Source organism: Falco peregrinus, chromosome 2, assembly GCF_023634155.1.
Source record: "Falco peregrinus isolate bFalPer1 chromosome 2, bFalPer1.pri, whole genome shotgun sequence".
Lineage (NCBI taxonomy): Eukaryota > Metazoa > Chordata > Aves > Falconiformes > Falconidae > Falco > Falco peregrinus.
In genome coordinates, this window is record NC_073722.1 from 21,856,028 (window position 1) to 21,881,135 (window position 25,108).

Here is a 25,108-nt window from a genome sequence, read left to right on the forward strand (position 1 = left end):
CACTCCTATATCCTCCTGGATCTGGATATTAAAATATGGAAGGTTGGGCCTCCGGCCTCAAGGGCTGGCTCATACTTCCTGAAGGTCCATAAATCAGCCTCCAGGACTGAGGCTCTACGCCAGCCAGAAACTATTATTTATGGTTTGGAGACATGTTTCAGGTGCACAGGGAGCCTGAGAGCAGAGTGGATGAAGCTGTCCATACAGACATAGCGATGCTGCAGAATGAAGCTGCTTGTGCAAGCAGCCTTCAGGTACTCGAGGACTGAGCAGACCAGCTCTTAGTTAGGTGTCTGAATACAGATTAAAAGGCTCTTGGTTTTCCCAAAATCGTCTTTGTTCTAGGTTTCTTTACCCCTGCCATCATCCAGACAACATGCTGCCTGTAACATATCTCCCAAATCTGCTACTGGCATTAGTACTCACAAAGAGTTTTGGAGTAAAATAGAAAATAACATCAACTTACATGATACTATAATTCAGTATTTGTTGGATATTTTGTTTTTACTCTAATAAAAAGGTAACTGTAATCTTTCACAAATTGTCATACACAAGAAAATAAAAAGGTGTATAACAGTATGCACTGACTGCAAATACGTATTTAAATATTCAATACAGCCGTAATTGTGCAGAACTGACATAGAAAAATCCCTTGCTCTCTCTTCCTCCTCAGTCAGCAAATCAGGTGGAGGATTTTGAACATAAATTCAGAAGGTGTTTTCATAAATAGAATATTTCAGCAGTTAAGGTTATGGTTTTAAGCAGTTCTGACTCTTCTCACATCCTCTTCCTATGCCGCGGTAGAAATAAATTAAACTCTTAAGCTGCTGCAATAATGTCTAAGAGACAAAACAGATGGAAAAAATAATGGGATAGGGTACCTTATGAGTAAGATTTTGGCAACGCAAACCCAACACCTCTGTTCTTTACCTAAATGTTTAGACTTTCAGCTGCCAAAACCAAAATAAAATTGTGGGCTTTTTAAAAAAATACGTGGTACATCTTATATATAGTACACTCCACATCTTTAAACAAAAAAAAAGTAATATAAATCTGCACAGGGGAAAAAACCTCCAAGAAGCAAAATACTCCAACATTCTTCACTAGATTTTGTATCAGACCCCCAGAGAGAAAGAAGGCCATACATAGCCACGCAGACATTGCAGTCCTTTGTGTCAGCAGCCACAGATCCACCAGCCTCATGCAGAAGGTCATGAAGGGCAGATGATGCTGGGCAGTTCCTCAGTTGCTCCCATCCGTGGCTGGTGCTGGGATGAGCTTGTGGGGATCCATGGAGGCCAGGGAAGACACGCCATCTCCCTCCTGGATAGAAAAGTAAGTCAGACAGGATTATGGTGGGGGCAACTGCATTGATTTGGCATGGAGCTGCTTAAAAGGAGCCCTGGAGCAGTACTGATTTCTACTTCTTTTATCACCTTGTTCCCCTTCCCATGTTCATCCCTCTCAATCCCCTTGTCTCTCCCAGTTATGCAGCTTGTCATGTGTGCTTTTACCCCAGTGGCCCTGGATTTGCTGTCCTAATACCCCTTTTTTGGTATTTACCGTACGGTTTGCTTGATAATCTGCCACAGCTATCTGCTAACTCCCCATTTTATTAATTACCAGGTCTGTCCATTTCTCACACTGTTGTCTTGTTATTGCAGCCATAAACCAGGGTGAGCCTGGACAGCATGGACATGACTTTCTCTTTGATTTCTAGAAGGTTCAACAGCTTATTTTATTTCTATTTTGTTTGTGCAACTATACAGCCAGGGTAGGACACTCGCTTGGGCATTATTTGCTTTTGATATCGGTAGTTCCTCACACTGCTGTCTCAAACTACACATTCAGGACAGGTCGTTTGTCTGTGTACCTCGACACAGCCACGGCTCATCTTTGCTAGTTATGGACTTTTTTGATTTTTCACAAACAGCCAAGCAATTTTGCCAAGGAAAAGGTATTTTCTTGACACTCGCTCTGTTGCAACATGGGCAAACACAGCCCACACAAGCTGCCCCCAGCAGAACTTAGCGGACTGCAACCAATTTTAGATTCATGGGAGGCCCAATATGGTATTTGCAAGGATTTTTCCAGCAAAGAACCTGAGAAGAAATAGGTACAACTATCAGTTTTCAAATCTAAACACATTAAAAATAACCTGCATACTGCTGCGTTTTCCTGACTGACAGAGAATTATCCTCCCTTACTGGAAAACCACATAATTTTTTGGAACTGTTTTTGAACCAGGTGATGAAAAACAACTGAGACCACATTTTTTTAAAATGGTCTGGAACAGAGCTTTCACGCATTTGTATAATTCTAATGCGTGCTGTAAACTTCCAGTGAGATATCAACTTGGATTGTCACCTGCTCTCTGAACCAAGTAAGACTAAAAAACAGCAAAGTACATACCCAAGGATCCCTGTGCAACCTCATACCTATAGAATTCAATTCTTATGGAAAGTTTAAAGAAATGCAGCTAATACCTTGAAAGAAATACATTGTACGGAACCTACTTTGACTAAGAAGAGGGGAAGAAGTTAGAATTAGAGATAAGGGAAATAGAAGCCCGTATTGATATATAAGTAATAATGTGTGCATATGTGTGTAGAGTCATGCAGCTTAAAAGCACATACAGCTCTGGGGGCTTTTGGTAACTTGGGTTTAATCTGTTCCAAGTCATGATCCTCAAATTGTGTTTTCCATAATTGGTTTCAGCTGAGCTATAATGCACTGAATTTGGAAACCCTAAATCTTCTTCATCTTATGTTGTTTTTTGGAGATGACTATTATAATCAAGTTTGTATCTCATACTAGAAACAACTGCAAGAATCAAGCTAAATATTTACTGTTAGGAAAAATGTAATGCTTTTCCTTTTGAAGAGGAGCAGCTACAAAACCACCTGTAAATGTTTGTCATTTTTATTTCATATTAAAAACCAAGTTTTTATGACCTCATTCAAGAAACCCACAAGAATCTGGCTGTGCTTTTTATATTCTGTTTGTGCCCTTTACATCATTTCCTACTTTTAATAACTAATGATGATAGGTAATTACTTAACAGATGGTAAAAGCTCTTTAATTGCTTTTAAGGACTACTGAGCTTTGCTGTATTTTGGGAGCATTAACTTCTGTGACTTCTCATCTTCCTCAGGTCATTCCAAGTTTGTTCAGCCATCATTAAATATTCAAGGGCCTGGGCTATTTTTTTTTTTTTTCCCCTCCAGCACCACTGAACGCGAGGTCAGTAACGTGTTCCTTCAGACTGTTATTTCAAATACATTTCTTTTGTGAGGCCACATATAACACTGAGAAAGCATCACCCTTCCCTTTTCTCCCCAGGTCTGGTCGGCACATCAGCCCATGCGGCCCAGGGCGGCTGACCTTTAGTTAGCAGCACTGCATCTTTCTCTCTTTCCTCTAGCAACCTACTATGAGACCATTAAGAGGAGGCCGGGGGGCGGGGGAAAGAAAAAGTCAAACCTCAAAGCTAAGTGGGCTGGTCTCATTAATGCCTTACACTGCATTTCCATTATCTCCTGAGTAACACAGGCAGGAGACATTTCCAAATCAGAGGGGGTAAAACTGAGGAAGGAAATTAATTGTTTAACACAAACACAGTTAGTGACCCTCTTTATAGTCCCCTTGCACTCTGAATAAATTGCACATTATCCAAAGTAACTGCTAGCCTAATTAGTCAAGGTACACTACACGCCACCAACAACTTCACTGAATGCTTTTTTCAGTTCTAATAGCTGTTTGTCTGCGTTTGTATGTAAATGCATACGAGTAGCTGTGGTAAAAGATACCAAACCGACTGAAATAAATTTACTGCCTCACAAATTAGCAAAGAGTATGTCTAGAAACAAATAATTCAATTTTATGATTGCTGCTAAAATAAACTATATGGCTTTTGCATTTTGCATGAGACTACGAAGCCTGAAATAATAAACAAATAAAGTCAGGATGATTTCTTCATATTTAGGATCAACAGCCCTCCTGGTATATAGCAAAGGTTACAATTGATTAAGTTGTACATTTTTCTTTTGATGCAGGGAGCTACACACAGGGTACTAGATAGACAATACATAAGTTCTGTTAAGTGTACCCAGAAGTGTGATTTATTATTAAAAATATATCTTTATAACTGACTTGTTGCTTGAAATAAAATAGGTACATAATATGAATGTAACAAATGGATTTTAAGGTAGAGGTTGTGAAACTTTTATTTGAAGCGTGCAGTGTAAAGTTTGGTTGCCTGGGAGGAACTCTGAGTCAGCCCTGCATACAGAGAGGCTGAAAATCTTCCTCCCTCCTTCCTTTTGCTGAGGGATGGCCATTTATCGCCTTCGTATACCAGTGTGTATTTATAGTAAGGTGGCTGTCCATGACTACATGAGACTCAATAGCATTGCCACCTTTTATGATGTTTGGGTAGTGTTCTGATATTTAAGAAACAGCCCCTGGAGTCATATAATGCATCTGTTCTCGCCACTAAGAAAAGCATGGGGTGACGTGCTTATTTTCCCCTCTATACCTCTGAATTGCTGGGAGCAGAGATATCTACTTCCCATTTGTATGCACTGAATCCGAGTACCTCCTCTAACATTGCAATTTCATTTTTGATTGAGAAGAAAATGATAGTTATTTGCCCAATGAAAACCCAAACATGACCTCAACTTGTATTTTGTTCAATAATCTCCAGTACATTTAGCAAACTGCTGCTCTGAGCAGATTATGTTCAAACATAGCGTGAATACTTATAATCATCGCCAGAAAAAAAAAAAAAAAAGGGACTCGCTAGTTATTAATTTTAGATGTACTAAGCACTTCCTTTGCAATTCCATTGTCATCTAGCATCATTGTACCATAAATTTAGAGTGTTGCCTGGAACAGCTCTGCGTTGTTTTGTAACATGACTCCTTATGTTTTCGCAAGTTTAAGCAGATACAGCTCATTGTATAAGCCATTTGCATTTACTACTCTTTAGGAAGATAAGAGATACAATCTAAAAACTTAAAATAGAGCTATCTTTACACAGCTTAATAAATTGCTATGAATAAGCAAAATCCTCAATTATGTTACGCTCTAAATTAGCCTGGGTTTTCCATGAGTTTGTAACCCATAGGGGGAAATAATGAACAAAACAGAACAAACCAACCATAAGTCTTGGAAGGTGCCGTATGCATAAAGCCAGAGAGATGATGGAACAAGGAATAATCAAACTTTTGAGGAGCCACTGGGAGGTAATTCTTATGCCCCATTTTGCACTGTTCTTCTTACCTGTGATCCGAACTATGGATCCTGACATGCCACACAGGATTCCCTCCTGAGAAGGACTCTGAGGTTTGGCTCTTGTTTTCCTGAAGATGGATAAACCACTGCCGAGTACAACGGATCGGTGTGCGCACACTTACTGCACTGTTTCTGAAAAACAGGGTGTGGGCCACTCTTGAGAAACAGAGGTAAAAATAAAAGCTGAGGAATCAGCTCTTTCTGTAGCCAGAGGAAAGCTGGTCTTCAGACCCGCAGCTGGTTGCAGCTGGGCTGTGTGCTCCTCCCTGGCCTGCCAAACCTTTCGGCCGGTGCTGCCCGTTTCGCTGTCTTCTTCAGTACCCTCTCAAATCACTCAGAAAAGCCTTCTCACGTGAAGGACTGTGTGGAAGAGATAGCTAAGCTCTCCTCCACCTGGGCTAGCATCCAAGCATGGCTTTGGAGGGATGAGTCGAGCCTACATTCCCAGCTCCGGGAAGTACCCCTGCCTGAAACACAAGGGAAAGAAACACAGAGTGTGTGCCTCAAAATCTCTTCCAGGATGCTTTTTTTTTTTTTCCCCTTTTTCTCTTTCTTTTATATTTTTTTAAACTTAATCTCAGAAAGAAATATTTTTACATTTTAATATACTGGTGAATCAAACAAAATCATATCATGGGACTCCGCATCAACAGTAGGTATATATAATATATAGTATCTACTCTTGCAGCCTGACAAAAGAAATGGAGTTCCTCTTACATACCATATTTTAAAAGCTGAAGCAGAAAACATCCTTTCCCTGCCTGAAATAATGTAAAAGGTTTATTGCGGGAAAACAGAGTTCTATTCTTCGACAATGCGCTGTAACATTCTGTGGGTACTTAGAAAAGCTGACAGGAAACAATGTGTTTGCAACTAAGATTTGTGTATTTTTTCTATCTTTTTTTTTTCTTTTCTGTTTTTTTTTTTTTTTTTTCTAAATGCAAGCCTCACGTACTTCGAAGTCCTCCAAGATCCACTAAAAGCAAGCATTTTGCAGGAGGGTCCCTGAACCTTACAGAATTAAACTCCTGAATGGTCTATCGCTTTAGTTACAGTACATGATTTCCAGCCCCAGCAAGCGTGCTAAGCTAATTCACAGCAAACCACAGATTTGCCATCATTCTGAGTGTGCCAGGCTGGAGCCATTTCTGAGACAAAGCACGATCCTGAAGCATTTTAGCCTTTCCACCCTCGATAAAAGCAAAACATACGTAGGAAGAGGAAACAAATAGTACTTATGGTTTAATTAAGGGATGAAAAGCCACAGGTATCTTCTGATATTTGAACTAATCACAATACAAAATTTTCATTTGCCACATATTTTTAGATTCACTGCATTTTCATGGCTTTAGCAGAAGGCATGTGCATGAATGTGTTTTCAAGGTTCTTAGCTAACGGGTTTCTTCCTGTCTTTATCGTATTTCTTTTGATTGAAACACTAATATTAGGGCTGCTTCAACTGCCTCTGGGTAATGCAGCACAGAACTAGCACTATAGTAAAACTCCCTCGGTGCTAAAACAATCACGTTAGCAGGACCTCTGTGAATTTGTAATTATAAAGCAAAACTATTTCACAAAGCAAAATAAGCATATTGACTTTACTAAGCATGACAGCAGGTCAGTCTGGGGAAAGGGCATAAAAATGTGTGGAAGAAAACATCAGTAAATAATATATATTCACATCACCTGTCCTGCTCAAACTGTTTAAAGCACTGCTAGGAGTCACCTCTGAGCCAGTGGGCCTTCTAGAAAAGACAAGAGAGAAATCAACATCTGACTGACACAGCCCCCACAGCATGCTCCAGGATCCTCTCCCCACATCTGGCATCTGCTTGAAGCTTACTTTGATTTGCTGCCTTCCTTCCAAGGACCTCTGGGAAGGAAGAGGAAAGGAGATCTCACCTTAAGGGAGAACTGACTGGCACCTGGGATCTCTGGATCCAGGGGCCCTCTGGGGTGTGCTGGTGCAGAAGTACCCACGGAGAGTGGGGACAGTCCCTAGGGACAACCTGTATCTTGAGAAATAAAGATGGAGATAAAATTCAGTACTTCCACAGATCCTGGAGTATCTACTATAAGATTTCTAATTCAGATTGCATTTACTCTAAGGAGATTTCTAATCAGAGCAGGTGTGTGTGGACCTGGTCCATCACTTCAAAACTTCAGTAGAGATATCAGAATCTAGCTCAAGGGTTTTATCAGAGAATAGAGTACAAGAATGGCCGGTTTTCATTCTTTGGTTGGAACCTACTAAGTTGCCATTAGTAGAATAATGCACCAAAAGTGGATCAGGACAAACTCAATAGATCATATTAAGATCTTTATCCTATTGAACACTTGTGTGAGTCAGCACAGCATAAGGAATTACAGTCCACATCAAGCTACTATAAAACAGATACTTGCAAAGCCAATCCCATGCTTTGCTCTTACACCGTGAGGATATTTCATGTTGTGTGCATCCTGCCTTGGTTCAGCCTTGTGTCTGGTTATGCAGGGGGTGGAGCAGGGTACTTCTTTGTGCAGATTGCTGGGGAATTAAGAAGAGGAGGGCAAAGTAGCCTGCAGTGACCTGCTGTCTGTTGGGGCCGGGGTGCCTAGCAGCAGAAAGGGGTGAAAGAATGGTCTTTCTGTTCTCCTGTTGCTCTATGAGAAACTCTACAGGCATTTTTCATAACGTAATAGCTCTGCTTGCATAGCTAATGCTTCTGTGGAAAGGTATCTGTGTTGTAGGAAAGTACTGAGCAGTGCTGCCAAAGTACTGTGAAAGTTTGCAAATCCAAATGACTATTTTGAAAGCTCTGACAGAAGACTTGAAGACTGTGAAGTAAACTTCATAGCACTTATTCATCATCCCAATAATCCTCACAAAATAGAAGCTGTGAATCTTCTGCAGACGGGGAGGCTAGGGGGAAGAAAAAAAAATGTTGGTGGTAGTATCTATGTTTCTTCTATACTCTTATAGCACTTTTTTTTAAAAAAAAACATCCTTGTCTCCACTTTAGCAGAAGAAAAAATAATTAGAAAGAGGAAAAAATAGATTAAATTATATTAAAACTTGATTGTTAGCTAGCAGCTGTGATTCTGATGGTCTGGTGCTTAAATCTACATGATGCTTTCAGGAGCTCTATAGGGATACCACCATTTGTAATTCCAAAGCTAAAAGACGAGCACGATTTGAGATAGATGATATGAAATAAAGATAACTCGTGGTATTACGATTTTACCCCCTTTTCTTTTTCTATTTAATTTTCTATGGTTGAAGAAAAGATACAAACAGGTGCGTATTTCTTGTTTTTTTACAGCTAAAAATTCAAACATTTTTGAAAGGTGTAAAAGTATTGTGGCTGTGTGTCTACACCAACATCCTGACTCCTGAACTACATGCACCTGCATTTTCATTTAAGGAACCAATCTTTTTTAATCTTGACGATGTGAAATAAAAAGGATTTTGGAATGAAATGACAGGTTTTATTTTTAAACACAGGCTTGCATCTAGTATTACACCCCATAGTCTCAGTCTGTACAATTAATATTATCCATCTGATGAAAAGGGAATCCTGTTTTCCCTGGCAATAAATAATTTTATACAAGACTACATTTTGAAGAAAGGGGTCAACTATGGACAAGAATTTCTTACTGTAGGAAAAGGTTTCTATAACCCTATGGCTGAAAAAAGTTATCTTGGAAAAACAGATCAGACAATTTTCTTTAGAGCTCGGCCATTACGAAGTGTGTTTGCTGTTGGGTTTTTTTTTTAATCCTTGGAAATCCACCTTCTCTGCTAGCATCTTGGAGATTCTTTCTCTTTATATTAAATAAGGATAGATTTTCTTATATAAAACATTTGTGGAAAGAAAAATCCTGCTCAATTCTTCATACCAGATCTTTGAGCATAAACTTCCATAAGTGACTCCATGTCGCTCTGAAAAATGGGAATGGAGCTCTGCTTACAGCTTACAGGCTCTGATTCTGCTCTAGGCAGGCACTATAAAGATAAAGATGAACATTATTCAGCTAAATCACTTCATTTCCACCCTTACACTTCAGTACATGTTGAATGTGATTTCAGGAATGATCATATCTGAGCTTTGGACTTTCAAAGAACCGAGAAAAACATGTGCCACTTAAAAGCTTTTTTTTTAAAAAATCTGGGAATACAAACTGTGGCCGGCACCACAATGCAAGCAGAGTAAGGCACACAAGGACATCCCTCTGGAAACACCTGAAGGAATTTAGACTTCCATGCTGCTGAAATTAGTAATATTATTTGCCCCATTTAACAGTGGGTGCTCAATTATTTCTTCTGAGCAACATTACTGTTACTCTAACGTTCAGTTTAGGAAATTGAAATATGCTTGGGGAAAATTATGGATAACATTTTTCACACTTTTACTTAAGGTTCTTTTTGATCATTAAAAAAACGTATCTCATGTAAACTGAACGCACCACATCATCTTGTAGTTATGCAAGTAAAATTCACTTTCTGATTAAAATTACACCTATTCGGGTTGCATGCAGAAACACGTAGCCATCTATTCTAGTAGTTTTATCTTGTAAATGTAAGAAGGACCAGAATGATGCATGCAAAAGTCATTATACATAGATATGTATGCAAAATAGGTGCATTCTAGCTTAACTTGAGACTGGGGTGGACAAGAACATGTGCTCTTTAACCTCCTTCCCACTGGTGCCCTAGAGAAATGCTATCTGTGTTGCTTCTTAACGATCTTACCAGTAAACCTACACAATGTCTCTTGCATTTTAATATTTCAAAGTCATTGTTTTGTTGGGGTTATGACCAATCATACCAGTCATCAGAGTTTATTTCCTTACCTTCTTGTCTCTGTCCTTTGGTGGTACCCTTCCGTGTACTGGCATTAAACTGGCACTTCAGAGATCTGGAGCTGTATTTTAGTTCTGGGTGTGGGCAGGCTGTAACCCAATGGGATTTGGCAGTGCTTCACACTTTTCAAAGCCTGAAATAGTAATACCAATACATTATTAAATGACAGCTTTAAAATAATACAGCAACAAGTAAGTTCTTTCATAACAGCACAAAAATAATTGCCCTAATACATTTCTATCCAAAGTGTACCTTACATACCATGGAAAAGTTGGTTCTTTCAGAGAGTGCAACACAGTTTTGCTAAAACAAGGCTCACAGAGCTCAGATAATATTGAGTGTAAGCTTCCAGCATTTTACAATCCTCTGAAAACTAGAAATCTGAAAATATAGGTTTGCCCATTCCCAAACAGTGCATTTCCCATCTGCTAACAGAAACGTGTGTCACAAAAATATTCTGTTCAGAATGTTTCTTACTGTAGTATCACTTAAATACTTGCAGAAAGGGAGAAGAAAGAAAACTTTGAATTATAAACAAGAAATTAACTAATCATGATCAATTATTTTTTTAAAAAAACCCACCTGTGCTTACAACAAACCACAAAATATTTCCATAGACCCAGGAATTTAGATGATATAGTGTTTCAGAAATTTTCTGCCAGAGGGACATTTTTTTTCCTTCAAGAATTTTTGATACATCAGCAGCCATATGCTTTAGTTTACTGGTTTATGCTGATTTCAGTGACATTTTGCTTCTGACGAGAAAAATCTAAGTGATCTAAAAATCTATGTGATGTTTCAAAACAAGTTTTCACTTAAAATGTGTAACACATATGCACAAACCTTTGGAAGAAGAGATTTTGATTTTATCAAAACTTCTCAGTGATATAATGAAGAAATGTAAATTTTACTACAGAAAAATAAGCAGAAGTCATGAGAGGAGAAGAATAAACTGTCACTGAAGAAGACTGAGCCTTGGTGTTATAGAAAACCCTCGCTACTGTTAGGCAATTATTATTTTTTTCCACTGGCCAGGCAAGATCACTGCAGAATTTTCTTTTTTGGTCAGAATTTAGGAATGTGTTAGATGTACATATTCTTGACCCAGCCTCACTGAAAGAGAATGGATTAGAGATAACTTCCAACCACAAATTTCTTTAGCTTTATGATTTCTATAGTAAATTAATACCCTCTGGACAACAAAAAGACATCTCTTCAAGTATGCTTGTGCCTTTTGAAAAGAACATGGTGTCTAGTAGAATGCTGAGGAGCATGTGAAAAAACTGTTTCCTAACTCAGATTCATCTTGATAAGAGTTAGTTACTTGATCTATGTAGGAATAGTTGAAAATTAGATTAAATACATTAATACCTTTGAAAACTGTCCCAAATTCTAGGGTTACTGGTTAAACAGACTATCTTTTTTAACTTCCTCTATTAAAACAATGGTGATTACAGAGTGCTTTGATGTTCTGCTTTCATACGAACCGGAGATACTAAAACAGATGTGTTCAAATACAGGATACTATGTTATTAATGAAATTAAGTTGAATTTTTAAGAATGTGATCTAGCGTGTGGATTTGCATTAGAAAAACGTTTGGGGAGATTCCATAAACAAGTAAATCCACTTGGGATGCAGGACTTCTTGACTCAGAATTATAGGGCAGGTATTGGTATCCTGTTTGTAAGTGAATATCATGGCCCTTTCATGAGTAACAAGTCTCCAACGAGGTTCCAATGAAAGATGCACAGAACTGAACTTATTTCTGATCCCTTTTTGGAACGTGTGGAGTCGTTCAGTTTATGGCTTCCGGCAAATCTGGTGCTGTTTTAAGCAACTTGATATCAATACTTTTGACAATGGAAGAAAAAAGGGAAATTGGACTTTGACCCTGATTTATGGAACAACCTACATTCTTTTTAATCCAGAAAGACTGCATTCATTTTGTTCTTACAGAAAAAAACAACTATGACATTTTTCCAGGTATCTTCCATGAGATTCAGCTACTGCCATCTATTGATATATATATTGTGAAGGGTCACTATGAAAGTGCACATCTTCACTTTCTCACCCCTGTAAAATATCAGAGGTGAGAAAAGGACACTGAAAGAATGCTTCTCCTTCCCAGCAGTGAAAAACAGTGATTTTTGAAATGCAAGAAAATATCAGTAGTAGTTTGAGGGTGGGGTAAAGGCATGAGCTACTTTTATTTTAGAGATAAATTTTCCAAACAAGAAGGGCAACATCTGCATATATATAGGGGTGGTCTATCACTAAATGACTTATCTAACAAACTCGTCTGAGATGCATAGTTGTGTTATCCTCATTAGCTTGTATTTAGGTGAGTTGGCCAACGTTCAGCTCTTTAACAGCAGCCCAGTCTCACTGGACATGCTCATTCTCCAGGCCTTTGGAAAACAGCCTGTTTCCAACCATCTGTGGAAGGAAGGCACTGACCTGAATTAATTAACTGAAATCAAGCCAGTTTTATAAAAGAACAAGACCAAAGAAAGAGACAAATTGAATCAGAATAAGAAGCAAGCCGTGACTTTCAGCAAAGCCCTGACTACGTGATCAGGAACAAACCATGACTTTGAGGAAGTGGCCACTATGGCTAAGGAAAGTAGCTGAAGCAGAGCGACCTCATGGGAGTGAAGGAGAAAGCAAGGCAGGGTCTGAGGTAGAATTTAGTAATTTCTTGTTATTGCATATCACAGCAAAACACTGCCATCCCTCACCATTTCTGGTTTCTCTTGTGCTGAGCAGTAAAAGCAGTCATTACCTCCTCTACTCTAGGACCCAAGGACTGACAGTTATATAATACACCTAAGGGCTTTTTGAATATTATTGCTCTCCCTTTCACAAATGAACAGCAAGGCTATTGCCAGGCTTTCGTGAACATTTCTTCTCTCAGTGCCTCTGATGATTCAGTTGATCGTACCAAGATAAGAATTTTTCTCTTCTGAAAACAAGCTTAGCTCACCTATACAGAAATCTGCTTTATTAATTTGTTTTCAGCCGAGATACAAAGTATCTACTGCATGCTTCCTACATTTTGTCAACATCTTGCTAATTACTTAAACAACAGTTTTCTTCTTTTTTTTTTTTTTTTTTTTTTTTTTTAAATGAGACATACTGGGAAGAGGGAAAGCCTGTCTTCAGTTACTCATTTCATTTATTCAAATTACAGCTTTCCAATCCAATACTGCAGAAAAAGTGCTCCAGGGTAAATTTGGAAGTCTGTTTCATTATGATCTTTTAAGTATAATGCAATTAGAATCATGCCATGAATGACTAACAGTTTAGAAGCAATTATTTTATGACTAGGTGAATGCCTACCTCACAGCAAATATTTCTCACATCTTTGTGTGCTAGCCTTTTCAGCTGGTGCTAAGAAGATTAGCAAGATTAAATAAGCATTTATAACCATGAAAGGAAACCAAGAGCAACCTGATTTGTTTGAGGAAGCTGAACTGGGAAACCGGAGAACTCGGGCCAGCTGTGTGTCCTGCAGCACAAGCTGGAAGGTACTGGGGGCCCAAGGACTCCGTGTCCCGGGAATCAGGCCCGTCAGAGGTTGCTGACCCATGGCCAAGCTCTCTTTGATAACTGTGAGGCGGGAGGTAAGTCTCAGCCTCTGCCTGAGAGGTGAGGGCTAGGGAGGTGGAAGCACACGGCTCCATCGCAGTGCGGTTTAGCACAGAAGCATGATGGACGCTGAGAAAATGGAAAGGAATTAGCATTAACAAACCAATTAACTGCTCTATTAGAGAGTGCTAAAATGTGTGGATATCCTTACTGATACTATGGGTGTTATTCAGGCAATTACAACTACTTTACTCTCTACTAGGGATACAAAAGTCATAGACATCAGTACCCAATTTGGCTATGTTTTTACTTATACTGTTCCAGTGTTTTGACAGCACAGGTTGTCCAGAATTACCATTTTATTTTAGCCAGCACCTCCTGCTGCTTCCTCAGGCTCCTGAGCAGCTCTGTGACAATGCCTGGGCTGCACAGCTCCTCACCACCCCTTCCCCATTGAAAAATCCATCATTCATACAGAAACCACAGATGGAACTATGCACATCCTTCCCAAATCTTGTGGCTCGCACTAAAGCTGTATCTGAGGAGTTCAGGGAGTGATGCTCAGGGCTTGAGCCCAAGAATCAAGCCCTGGGAGTGCTTTCAGGTTCCTGGCTTCCAGGTAGGAATGAAGGCCATCAAGCTGAGCTAACACCCAGCTCCTTGTCCTCAGAGTCTCTGCTTGAGTTTATGGCTCCCAACGCTCCTGGGCTCCCCTGTGTGAATTCAGGGCACTTCTGCTGCAAGAGCCCAGCTACAACAGAGAGCTTCCAGGATTGCTGCAGTTTTCAGGTGACCTGACAGCCATCAGAAACTCACCTCTGATTTGACAATTATTTTAGAAACTATCAAAATTATGGCTGAAACACACACAAGTGATCCCTTCAGCCATTTGAAGGGATTCTGCCCTTTGTCATTAGGATTGTGAAGTTTAGCATCCATTATTTGCCATTCCACATGAAAAAGAGCAAATATAAAGTGCATCGCTGGTTGCTTCTTCACTAGAATGTTGTGCAAGAATAATGAGCCTTTTCAACTTGAAAATGGAGCTCCACACATTTGTGGTGGAACTCCCACTTTAAGGACTTTAAGCTCACCAGAAGCACATCCTTCCTTTCATTACTACTCTATTTTCCTCTTAAAATAAAAGTTACATTACTTAGTATTGTAACAGTCTGCATATAATCTGCTGAGAATAAACACCCATGTAATGAGTCCGAAATGATATGGTAATTACTTAATTCAAAATAATTACATGGCTATTTGTGCCCTCTAAAATAAGGTATTACTTATTCAGCCCAAACAAATTGCTATTTGCCCAGGTTTTGAACTCTGGTAAACAGTAGCACAGCAGTCATCTGAATGCTGAATCCTGAAACAATTTTATGTTAGATGTTTACTTACACAGAAATGGAAACAAATATTTGTCAAGGCAACAAGCAGGTTTTAGCACAACCAAGGGAAAACCAACAGAAAGCCCTTGAAAACACGGCCAAGTCAGAGTGCTACAAGGGCACCAGCTGGCTCAAAGTCACCCAGGTGCCCTCTAAAACATCTCACAAGCTTGAAAATGTTAGATGAAAGAACAGGATTTGTTTAGTTTATTTTGGCTTGTCGTTTGCGTCTTAGTGAGCTGCCTATCTCCCTGCACCGCCTGGAGATACAGATAGGAAAGCCACTGCGGAGACACAAACTGGAAGGAAGGAAAGAAGGAGCGAGGGCAGACATACATTCAAGCCATTGATTCCAGCCAGCTTTCCTCCAAGTCGATAAAGTATCTTCCTCTGGCTTTAATGGAGGCTGGAGAAGGCCTGATTTCAGAGCGCTCACAAGATTTAAAAGTCGCTTCATTCTAAGCAGTGGTAGAAGGCTTTTCATTAATTTGAGTAATGTGAGCTAGAGCCATGGATGCTCATGACTACTGTCTCCTCGAAGGTAATTCTCTGCTTTCTGGAATGACTGATAATGAAGGACTTGCAAGCGGACTGATGCTGCTTTGTGGATGAAGGCAGAGCCCCTCAACACCCAGCGTGGAGATCAAGTACTTCACAGACAGGCACAAATGTGCTCCAGGCATTGAGTGAACTACATGAGTGGACTAAATTGAGTGCATTGCTTTTCATTTGTGATGATTAAATATTTGGGCCTGGAAAGAAAATTAAATCTACACTTAATTTTGTACTCCTGTATCGCACAGCTACTCCTCATTTATTTCCCTTGTCATTTAAAGACGTTAGATTGAATACTTATATTTTTGGAGTTACTGACTTCACGAGGTAGACCTATATGCAAGATCTGGCATGCTGTTTCCTACTTCCAGGAAAAAAAAAGGAAGCAGCTGAAATCTAGTCCATCCCAATTTATTACAACTTGGGTGAGAAATAAAGCTCAGTAATCAATTTTTCCACTTCAAAAAGAGGCAACCTGAAGAAGCAAGATTTTCAGAGGCTCATAGAAATAATGCAGGCTCTCTTTTTTCAAATGTTTTCAACTTACAACAGGGAGATCCAAAACGTATGATGACTAACAGAATCGCCGCTTTGCATCCAGAGGCACCTCAGACCTGCTGCTAACAAGAGTCACCTGCTGTTCTAAACCTGTAAGGAAGAAAATGATTGCTTATTTTCTGCTAACATATATGCAGAAGAAAAAAAAGTAAAACTGCATGACTTAAGTGGTAGCATTCATTTTTATGCACAGCTTTAAATTTTTGTTTCAGCATTCCGTGCCTCTTCATGTGTTTGTATATCATAGGACTATTCCAATATTTTCACTTACCATTCTTGCTGCAGAAAAATCAACATTGTACTCATTGCTTCATTTGCTGAAGATGTTAAAGGTATTATCTGGAAAAATTGCAACTCTTTTTAGCATTGATAGAGTTAGCCTTAAAATCCCTTGACGTTATGTTTTGCATTGCTTGAAAATAAGCTGCCTGTAAGAGTACAACTTAATTCCATGCCAATTCCATACAACTTAATGCCATACCATTTAATTCATTAGTTAATGTTTTCCCAGAAACCATGTTGGGTTTGTCTCGTTATTTGTATTTCTTACGGTTCAGGAAGCAGATTACATGCCGCGAACGGTTGTCTTCCAGGAAGTAGTGTTCCGGTCGTTTTATCTGAGGTTGTGTCAAGATACTTGAAGTGTCCTATACATCTTTCCTATGGCTAAGTGGCCCCAGGCTACTTTGTGCTCTTTCATGCCAGGTCAATTTAATTCAGCCTTGGTTTTTGCTAAGGTTGCTTTGCCATTCTGCATACCAGTATTGTTTTAGGTGTTCTTGATGCTAAGTAGCTTGCATATTTTCATGACAACATTGCTGAGGCCTTAAGCTAAGCTTTCTACAGTTTTCTATACAGGTTCTTTAAAGCACCACGAGAGAAAGAGGAAAACAACAACAAAAAGAGGTTTTGGCCCTTACTTTAGTTGTCAGTTAACATTTTCTTTTTTCATTTTGGCAGAAACAGTACTGAGTGTGGTGGTTTATGGTAGCACAATAGTAAATATCCCCACCATTCTTTCCTGTAAACAACAGAGAAAATTGCCTGTAACTTATTTGTTCCATCCCACATTTTTTACAGTACAACTGATGATTTTTAACAACTTTGGCTGCCTACAAAATGTTATTCCCTCTAGCTCTAATGGGATTCAACATTCCACATCTTGGTAGAAGTAGGATGCTTGTGCTGTTGCCCATTTTGAGTGATAATGTCCAGCTTACCTTAAACAGATGAGTTAAAACTTTGGCTTTTATTCTAGTGTGTCATTATATCCACTTGAATAAATTTATTTATCCATCTCAATGATACCGCTTGTTTCAGCTCATTTGGTTTTAATTCAGGCCTGAGCTGCTCCATAATCATTTCTTCAAGTTTATGACATTACACATTGTTGACTAATAGCTTCATTTTGCTGAGTTTCCATTTATTACTGTCACTATTGCAGCTGGATTTGAATTTCTGTAACTTGCCTATCCTAGCATGAATCTAATTTCATTGACGTTTAACACTGATCCTGAGGGCTCCTCTTTGACTCTTTGTCAACTAAAGATCAAATACTTTTGCTGCTGACTTTTAAAATCAATTATAATCTCACAGGATTTGGCTGAGAGGATAACCCAAAGTGAAAGGCAGTGAGTCTTTAAGAGAGAGAGTTTCCCAATGCATTAAATAAGATTGATTTTCTGTGTGCAGAAACAAAAGGTCTAGTAAAGGGGGGAAAAAATACCCACACAAAACGCCTGCAATCCAGAGTCAAGTCTTTTCTATGATATCCGGTAAATGTGCATAAGTCTGGATTGCAGCTGCTGAATTTGAGGATCTGGTATAAAAGAACAACCCCACAAATTGTTGGAAGGATGCTCCTACAAAACCCGTGCACAAGTCCTCTTCAAGGTAGCCTTTCCTCTTTAAGTGCCTCACTTTTTCCTGTGACATACTCTATCTTTGGTTCAATTAATAGAAAGAAAGGATCATAGAACAGCCCATGTGCGGAGGGACCTAAAAAGATCATCTGGTCCAACCCTCTGTGGAAAAGGGAGCCTAGACGAAATTATCAACAGCCTGTCCAGTCATGTCTTCAAAACCTCCAGTGATGGAGACTCCACCACGTCACTGGGGAGGTTGTTCCAGTGATTGATTGTTCTCACTGTAAACATTTTTCTCCCTTATATCAAGATGAAACCTTCCCAGTGCAACTTGTACTCATTCTGCCTTGTCCTCTCCATGTGGCTCCTGGAAAGTCTCCCTCCTCTTTTGTAGCCACCCTTTAAGTACTGGAAAACTGAGTCCCCTGAGCCTTCACTTCTCCAGGGTAAAAAGACCGAACTCCTTCCATCTTTCCTTACATTCTCCAGCCTTTTGATGATCTTCATGGCCCTCCTTTGGACCCCTTCCAGTCTGACCGTCTCTTTTTTGACCTGTAGGGTCTGAAACTGGACTCCAGGTGCCACCTGACAAATGCTGAGCAGAACAGGATGATCATATCTCTATCTCTGTTAGTAAAAATAAAATAATAATAAAAAAATAAAATCCTCCTCAATTAATCCTTTTATTTAACTTAGTATTAAGAAAACATATTTTAAAAAATTAATTAAACTACAATTTATCTTTTCCACAACACCATTCCTCTCTCTGCTTTCCAATATTTATATTTGCATTACCTGGATCTGAACTACATCTCCAATTTCAACAAAAAAACCTGAGGCAAACTGAAGTACTGTGCTATGTGATTTTTCATCAATAAATCAATGCCTTCACTTTCAGAGTCATTCCTGATCTATATAAATGACAAATACAGATTAATGGAATCCTAAAATAATAATAATAAAATGAATACAGTAACTTAATGGAACAAGGATATGTTTTCTTGAAAATATCCTTTCACACTATGAACAATAATTCTTCTTTAAATTCCCAGCAAGTAAATATATTTGCTTCACACTTTAAATTAGGTTAAATATCATTTTAGGTACTGAATTTGAAAACTCTTAGAGGAATTATTCACATATGGATAAGCAGGAGGGTCACTAAAACCAGACCGAAAATAAATGTATTTTAAAAGTTCATTTTGACAGCATATGAATAATCACAGATGATAGACATAAAAATGTAAAGTCTGTTGGCCAGTGATTCTTAGTGACAAGCTGCTGTTATTTGATCAATAATAGGGAAGAAGCTGGGGGAATGACAGAGCCAGAAAGCAGAAACATGTGATGGAAAAGCAACTCATGGAAGATGGAAGAGCTGCAAATAGAAAACTTGTAGAAGTTAAGGAGAAGACCAGATGGGCTGGCAGAAAAAGCTACTCAGAGAAGCCCAAGATAATATAATTGCTTAACTGGCTAGCATGTCTGAGCCAGGATCTGCAGGATTGCCCTTTACTTGTCTTTCCAGGCTGCAGGTTGCTAGAGGTGTCTTCTCTTCAGCCCTTATGCTTCTCAGTTTCTCCTTCCCACAGTTGAGAACCTCCCCATAATGTGAAACAGTCATTACAGAAGCAATCCTGCAGTTCCTGAGAGAGAGAGTGTGACCTTTATTGACATAGAATTCAACTTCAGAACTATTAAGAAATAATTTTACTTAAAAATTATGTTTGGAAATTTTCCCAATGCCAAATTTTTCTTTAGAAAATTGAGCCTTGGGTCTGTTTTAAGCAAAGCAGAACAATTTATTACATTAAACAGGACAATACATTTTGCTTAGAAACTAATGATTGTCAACTGCATTTCCTCACAATATTGCCTTCTGGGAATTTGGGAATTTTTAGCACAAGTGAGCAAGAACTTTAAGTTGCTGCAGACGTGTAGGTCATTATCTAACTATGTGTATTTCAATTACCTCATCGTGGGAGGGGTATTTCTCAGCCCCACAGAGAAAACTGGAGGCCAGGCAATAGTGACAGCTGATCAGCTCATGAACGAAAGAAAATGAACCACTTCACTTTCAGGAATGCAGTGCTTTATTTCAATCAAAAATGCCAAAACAAAATATGTCAACATTTCCAAATGAATATTCTTTGAAATCTCCATGTTTTGAAGGCAGGTGTTAAAACTTCATTTTCTCTTGAAATAAAAGCAAACACTGAAACATGCGTGAGGAGGAAAATGTGCAGTTTCTTCTCATCTACTTATATCTACTCCCCATTTTCAGGACACAGCGCAAATAATGGAGGCGCTCAGCAGCGAGGCGAGAGCACATTACAAAATGGATAAAAAGAGATAATCTAAGCTCCACAGGAAAAGTCAGTACAAAAGTACACCAGTCTAGGGAACCCTACCCATGCAGTGAAAATTTTATTTGGGGCAGAACATTTGTAATTGAAATCTAAACACAAATAAACACATATATAATGTAGCTGTTCACGCACATACAAGACACTAAAAGCAAAATTATAAAGATGTCCTGTTGTCAGAGCTCAGCATTGATTTATTTTCCAATTCTGGTCAATTTGTTATCACAAATGCCATCGATTAAAATGTTTTATTTGATACCAGGTGAATTAAAACAATCTTTTTATTCTAATGATAGAGATGCACTTAGCAGCATATAAAACAGTGATTTAATGGGTACTTAATGGTCTAAAGCTTTAAATGAACAAATCATCAATTAAAGCTTTCCTAGCCTTTTATGGTTCCCCATTTGGATCCTAAAAAAACAATTTGCATTCATTATGTGGGGCTGATATACAGTACCTTGCCTCCCACTGACATTCAGCTGCATCACAATATCAGCCCCCACAGTATGCTTGATGCTGTTGCCTTTTGAAAAGCTTTTATTTTAAGGTCTGGGTTACAATCCTTCCATGCCAAGGGTGGACAGAATGATTTCAGACTTCTCCAGGGAACTCTACATTTGCTGTAACATCCAGATTCTGAGGAATCACTGACAGTAAATCCATTCCTTTGTCTCTAGTTCACCTCAGAATTTCAAGCCAGGTAGTAGAGGTGGATTTTCAAAACACCATGTGAAAACTGAGCACAGAACCTTGATAAGTAAATAATAAGTTGGCATGGGCTGGTTTCTTCCAGTGATACACTCTGAAAGAAACTCCTTCCCAAAAACAAACATTAAAAGAAAATGTACCTTTGTATTTTCCTAAATATTTTATCTGTGCCCAAGAAGCCTGAATATTCCGCGTCCAAGGAGTTTTTCTATATTTCTTTCACATCTACGTATTTGCTATAAGGAACCCAGCAGTCTCAAACCACACCACCTTCACGCCACAGAAAACAAACCAGAAAAAGTATTAAAAAACCCAACCTATAGAAACTGAAGCGGCAACCTACGTAAGTTCTTAAACACAGCCACATCTATAATTCTAAAACAAATTCAAATGTGTCCTTAGACTCAACTCCAATACCTGTCAGCTGGCAGTTTACGTCCTGGTCCTTCTTGCCAGGGGAGGGAAGGCAAATTGGTGGTCACCACTGTCCACAGCCACAGCTAGATGGAAGAGAGTGTCCTCAGGAGGATACTGAGTCTTATATATTCACCTTGGAAAGGAAAAAAAAAAAAAAAAGGAGAAAAAGAGAAACAAATACAAACCAAAGCAGATTTCCCTCCAGCTTTCATTCAAGATATTCATGAAATAAACAGTGTCTTTTCAAATTGCAGAAACCCAAATTGCTCAGTAGCTGCTACCAGATTGTGAAACCTTAGTGCTTCAAAAGCAACAAAACTCAGGAGTCCATTGGCTTCACCCCAGCAGGTTCACACTGCATCTTACATAGAGGTGCCTTAAAAAAACCTCAGAGCCTGAGGAGAGAGGGGTTTGGTTGGTTGGTTGGCTGGTTGGGTTTTTTAACCTGTAATCATGCCTATTGTAAAGCTCTCATGTCCTTTTTTGCTTCAGAATACTCCTTGGCTGGAGAGAATCACAGTTGCCTTCTTGAAGTGCTGTTTTTATACACTGAAAAATATTGCTACTTGAATCCTATACATCAGGCAGTCTCCCATTCTTCCTGAGTCCCTGTGATTTTCAACACGTCAGTGATTCAGGAATTGGAAAAAAAATAAAAATAACATAACGCACACATTCACACACACACATATATATATTTATGTAAGCATTTAAAAAAACATTTGGGGGTAGAAACATTATTTTTGATAAAAATAAAGTATTGATGTAAATAAAAAATAACTTCTAAAAAGAAAAGCTTAAAAAACTCCAAACCATGTTTTCCTTCTTATTATATTTTGAATTGTAAAATAGAATTTGTTTGGTTGGTTGGTTCTTTTTTTTTTTTCAAAATAAGTAATTCAGTGAATTCTACAAGCAGTGGAAATAATTTTAATCCTACTACTAAAAAAACAATAATTCTAACATTTTTAATTAATTTCCTGTTTGTTTTGTTTTTGGGTTTTTTTTTTCACTTCTGAATTATTTCTCAACATTCTGTGCTGTTACCTTTCTCTTTACCACCAGTACCTGCCAATAGGACATTTTCAGATGGTTTCAGTGGTGCCACATAAATGGGAACTTTCAGTTCGTTGATCCATAATGTGGTGTGTCTGCATTTTTTCGCTCTGTACTGCATCATTAACACTTACCTCATTTTTACAGGCCCTGTCATCTCTAGGTCATTTCAGTCATTTCTGCCTTCTGTGCAGTTTCCTCCCATTAAGGATCTAGGTCTGCAATAATTCTCTCCTGACCGATTAGTTTTGGAAGTACTGTATTGCATTTCCTTTTGCTTCCTTTCATATGCCCATTTTCAGCTTCTTCCAAACTGCAAGCTTAACAAGACTATATAATGACAATATTACTATCTCAAATGATATCTGAGAGCTTACATACTCATACTTATTTATTGTGGCTGCTATCATCAATTAATGATTCCCCCCACATACCATAGGCTGTTTTTTCAAAACGTTAGTATACTTTTTAAAATAAAAAACCCCTTTTCATATCACGTAAATTAATATATGAACCTTCTGCCACAAAAAACCTGTTTATACCCAGAAAAGAGATGTGATATTAAGAAATGGCTAAAAGAATTTAAATTATATTTCTCAATGTATTGTGTCTTTCCAAAATAGATTTCTAGTCAAATCTAGTCTGACTCTTTCATCTGCTTCAGAATAGTATTCATCTTAATGAAACAAAAATCACCTCTATAAGTTGTCAGGAGATGCCCACTCTTTGTCCAGCTGCCTTTGGGACTGTCAGTGCAGCATGTCATGTAAATAGATAGCATAAAGAAAACAAAAACAAAGGAACAAACAAAAGCATTGCCCACTTTTCAGGGTGGTGGTGGGGGGAAGGTAGACTTCTGTAAGTCTACCAAGATTGAAATTTGATGTAAAAATAAAACACAACAAAAAAACCCTTGTAAACCATCATTAGACCTTCAGAATTCCATCTGCTTACACTCTTCATATTCCTGTCTTCTTTCACTGACTTTGGGATGTTATCTGAATTGGTCTATGACAGTCTGCCAAGAAAGGATTTAAAAATGTTGCATAAAACCCAAGTACCCTCAACTTCCTTAACACAAATTCACTACTAATATCCTATTAAATGTTCTGACTAACATCCATGCACTTCTGCTGAATTTATACATCAGAAATACTGGAACAGGCTTAGAGATGTGACAGTCTGCACTAATATTGGGGTGTTGACACATACCAGTTCTGTAATATCAGTTTTCTGCAAAGGTTAAAGCTTAACAAACTTTTTGAAATAAGGAAGGCTAACTGCATTTTTTGTGGTTTGCACCTCCATTGCCAGAGATCACATCCATAAGGTGTGCTGCTCTATAAACGTAGCTCTGTCTTCTGGTTAGGTAGCCAAGAAAACATTAAAACCTAACCTAAAACAATGCCTGTAGTGGCACCCTAGCACATAAGCTTTATGCCACTCAGGAGCAAATGTCATGTCATGATACTGTAATATCATGTAATAAATGTTTCATGAGAAGTCAAAATGACAATGTTCCTTTGCCTAAATATCTCAGAAGTATTGTGTTCTCTAAATGCAGAGGATAAACCCTAGAAGACCCTTTGCTTCAGCAACAGTTGCACTTCCACAGTGAGTTTCTTCCAGAGCTGCTGCTTTCTTTGTGGCTGACTTCTCATTTCCATCTACCTACTCTGCCCTTAAGCCCTTCCACCTTTATCATTCCTTCTTGCCTCCAAGTTTGGGTTATCTCAGGATCCAGGTAATATGAAGACTTGTTTTAAAGCACAAGACCATTTAAAAGAAATTGAGATTTTTTGACATGTGGGTTTTATGCATGAAAGTATTGCAATTATCACAGTAAATGATCCTTAGCGTTAGTAGTGCCATGGTGATGAGAAAAGTCAAAGTCCAGTTAACACGCAAACAGTCCCATTTATTGATTTACAAGAAAATTGCTTCAACACTCTTGCTGAGTAAGTAAGCACAGTAAGTATTACTATGCTTTGAAAAGCAAATTTTTATCTCTAAAGTTGTTCATGAAAGAATAGAAAACCCCACTTAAGTGAGTCTTACCTTAATTTTAGGCCAGGTTCTTTCCAAAACATATGTGCATCCCGCTCTCAGGGGAACCCAACTTGTCAGACTTGATCTCGTCCGAGCGTGGAGCCAGACCATGCCTGGGAAGTCCTCCCTGGTTCCGCAAGACAGACACAATCTGCAAAATCCTGGCTTCAGTAGTACTTTGGCAAGAAATTCTAGAAACCAAGAATTTTGCGCCAGAAAGCTTTTCCATTTGAATCTTCAATATTACTATTTAATTGCAGATTTTCTGCCAAACGCTCTTTCATGCAAGTCCATTTGCATTTTCTGCTAGGTACTGACCCAGAACAAGAATAAGAATTTTCTAAGAAGGCTTCAAACATAAGCATGGTACAAAGCCAATGAATACTTTCAAAACTGTCCAGGAATAGTTTATA

At 38.6% G+C, this 25,108-nt stretch overlaps 1 long non-coding RNA gene across 1 annotated transcript; it reads right to left on the reverse strand.

The window, feature by feature from the left end:
• Nucleotides 1-25,018, reverse strand: LOC114013785 (uncharacterized). The gene is made up of 13 exons (XR_003556964.2): nucleotides 24,705-25,018; nucleotides 22,781-22,966; nucleotides 21,591-21,723; nucleotides 19,613-19,742; nucleotides 18,434-18,723; nucleotides 17,152-17,252; nucleotides 16,221-16,321; nucleotides 10,129-10,271; nucleotides 7,139-8,197; nucleotides 6,982-7,040; nucleotides 5,576-5,762; nucleotides 5,284-5,427; nucleotides 1-1,323 (listed from the first exon to the last, which is right to left on the reverse strand). It is a non-coding gene; the product is annotated as an uncharacterized LOC114013785 (long non-coding RNA).
• Between the last annotated feature and the right edge of the window lie 90 nt (nucleotides 25,019-25,108).